Source organism: Crocuta crocuta, unplaced genomic scaffold (genome assembly GCF_008692635.1).
Source record: "Crocuta crocuta isolate KB4526 unplaced genomic scaffold, BGI_CrCroc_1.0 scaffold19, whole genome shotgun sequence".
In the NCBI taxonomy this organism is placed as follows: domain Eukaryota; kingdom Metazoa; phylum Chordata; class Mammalia; order Carnivora; family Hyaenidae; genus Crocuta; species Crocuta crocuta.
The window spans coordinates 711,593-714,976 of record NW_027551565.1 but is presented as its reverse complement, the minus strand read 5'-3'; positions in this window follow the sequence as shown (position 1 = coordinate 714,976).

The window sequence follows — 3,384 nt, the reverse complement described above, 5'->3', positions numbered from 1 at the left end:
AAAAGAGGAGGAAGAAGAAAAAAAAATGAAACGTGCAAGATAAGAAACTACCTAAAAACTATTTCCTAACCCAAACGAAGAACTAATACATCAAGAGAATGTGAGGTTAAACCACTTGGGTGCATTTCTTTTATTGAGAATATAATCTTGGCAAACAACTTTTTGGTGATAAACATGGCCATAGATTTATGATTCTGAATTACTAATTTTTTATAAGTAACGCTTAGCATGGCCCCCCAAATATATTTAATATTTTTGAGAGCAAAATAAGATACATACCTCTGTTTATGAGGAATTCAGTTAATCTCCACCACACATTTCATACATAGCATGGTTCATGCTCTCTGGTTTTTAGAAAGCACTAACTCATTTAGAGGCCGCAGTTTTCATGGGTATGAAGAACGGAGTCTTAAGAAATTATGTGTTTCCGAGGTTTGTCTTATTTGCCTGTTCTCCAAAGTTTACTTTCTGCTGTCCCATTTGTGATACTAATTAGGTATCCGGGAAATAGTCAAACTAAAGGATATACTTTCTTCCATTTATTTACTTATAAATATTAAGTATCATCAGATGTGAAATCTTTCTTTCTACATTTATTTTTTCTATTTACTGAAACTTTTTGGTAAAAGAAAAAAATTCTGTGACACAAGGAAATTATTTTGTTTTATGTTTCAAAACAAATTCCCCAAACCTGTATATTTAAAATTGTTACCTGAAGGGGCACTTGGGTGACTCAGTCTGTTGAATGTCCAACTTCAACTCAGGTCATGATCTCATGGTTAGTGAGTTCGAGCCCTGCATCAGGGTCTCCACTGATAGATCCCGCTTCAGATCCTCTGTCTCCCTGTCTCTCTCTCTCTCTCTCAAAAATAAATCAACGTTAAAAAAACATTTTAATAATAAAAAACATAAAATTGTTACCTGTAAAAATCAGGTCCTGGCTTTCTATCATAAGTCTTCATTTGTTAAGAGATGTTCATATTTTCTTCTAAACTTACCTCATAAGCTTTTTTTTGAGGAAATAGGTATTTATTTTTTCCCTTTTTGCTCTTCAGTTTTTATCTCTTTATTGTAAACCATAACAATGTGTAAGCAGAAAAACTATACTTCGGAGATTCTGAGGGTTTGGTTCCAGAACACCGAAATAAAGCAGTTATCACAATAAAGTGAGTCAAATGAATTGTTTGCTTTCTCCGTGCATATAAAAATTATGTTTGCACTATTCCGTAGGTTGTGGAATATGCATAGCATTATGTCTAAAAAAGCAATGGATATACCTTAATTTAAAAATATTGCTACAATATACTAACCATCATTTGAGTTTTCAATGAGTCATTGTCACTGACCAGAGACCACTGTAACGAATGCAAAAATCATGAAAAAGTTTGACATATTATGAGGATTACCAAAAGGTGACATAAGGACACAAAGTGAGCAAATGCTTTAGGAAAGATGGCATTGATAGCTCTGTTCCATGCAGGCTTGTTACAAAACTTCGGTTTGCAAACAACAACAACACAGTGTTCATGAAGTACAATTAAATGCGGTATGCCTATGTCTCAAACACAAATGTACAGCTTAATGTATTTTATTTCTAGGAGAGAGAGAGACAGCGTGAGCAGGGGAGGGTCAGAGAGAGAGGGAGTGACAGACTGAAACAGGCTCCAGGCTCTGAGCTGGCAGTCAGCACAGAGCCCGACGCGGGGCTCGAACCCACGAACCGCGAGATCATGACCTAAGCGAAAGTCGGACGCTTAACCGACTAAGCCACCCAGGCGCCCCAGCTTAATGTATTTTAATAACACGAGCACATGAGCACCATGTTATAACCATCACTGAGTAACCATCACTCAGATCAAAAAAGAAAACATTGCCAGCGTGCTCACAAAGGCCCTTGCCGTCCCTCCTCAATGACAATCCACACCCTTGCTTTTCCTTGCATTTTAACCTCTAAGTATACATCTCTAAATGCTATAGTGTTGCTGGAATTTTAATTTTATATCAATGGGATCAGAGTGCATGTTTTAGATTTGGCTTCATTCAGTAAACATTCTGTAAGTTTTGTCCATGTTGTTGATTGTGGCTGTGACTTGTCTTCGCTGATCAATATTATTCTATTTTATGAATATATCACCATGTGTTCATGCAATCTACCACTGATGGATATTCGGGTCATTTCTGGTCTTGTGCTGTTTCTAGTTCTAATGCTTCTACAAGCATTCTGTGCATGTCTTCTGGTACATTTACAGGCATTTCTGTTAGATGTGAGCCCACGCTGGGCCATAGGTTACATGGGGTTTCAACGCCACCAATCTTGTCATGAAGTAGTTGTACCAATTTGTGCTATCCCCAGTCCTGTATGAGCGTTTCATATGCTTCACATCCTTGCCAACACCTGGTATGGTCACACTTTTTCATGACAGAGAATGGGGTGGATTTGTAGTAGTATCTCCTTGTGTTTTTATCTTGCATTGAATATCCTCTTTTATAAAGTACCCAAGAAAGTCCCCTTGCTCATTTTCCTAATGGGTTGCCAGTCTTTTTCTTATTAATTTCTAGAATTTAAAAAAAAATCCGTGTACTTGACTTCTTTTGGCTTGCCTATTCAGTTTCTTAGTCTTATCTTTTGTTGAACAGAATTACTTTATTTTAATATAGTTTTATAAAATTGCACTCCATAAATGACTTCAGACTGAATGCTTTTTTTCAGAGAGAGAGAGAGCACACACAAACAGGGGGAAAGGGCAGAAGGAGAGAGATAAAACCCCAAGCAGGTGCCACGCTCAGCACCGAGCCAGATGTGGCACTGGGTCCCATGAACCCAGCCAGGATCATGACCTGAGCCGAAATCAAGAGGTGGCCACCCAACCAACGGAGTCACCCAGGCGCCTCAGTCTGAATGTTCTTAAATCTGATATTCGGGGAAGCAAATAGCATCATCTTTATGGACATCTGTATATATCTCTATAGCTGAGGATGAGGATAAACGTAAGGCCCATGTGTCTTCAGATATATTTTCTCAGTTGCATCCACATAAATATTCCAAACACACTTAAGATTCAATCTGATAACAAAGGCACTTCTCTCCATCCCTATCATATCCCCCATTCTTTCGCCACCAATTGTATTGCTTTGCACTAGGTCGCACAGAAACTTCAGAGCCACCCTGTGTCTTTCCTCCTCTTTTCCCTCCATATCCAATCACAAATCACACTTCTTCAGACTTCTATGCTTTATATGTTCTTTCCCATCCCTGTAGCGGCCATGAATACGTACCTCTTAGATCTCCAGCTGTGCAGGAATCAGAGTTGACTGACAATCCTAGTTCCTTCCTCCCTTAATCCCCTACTGCATTCACGCCAAGGCTGTGTTTCCCCTGAGCTA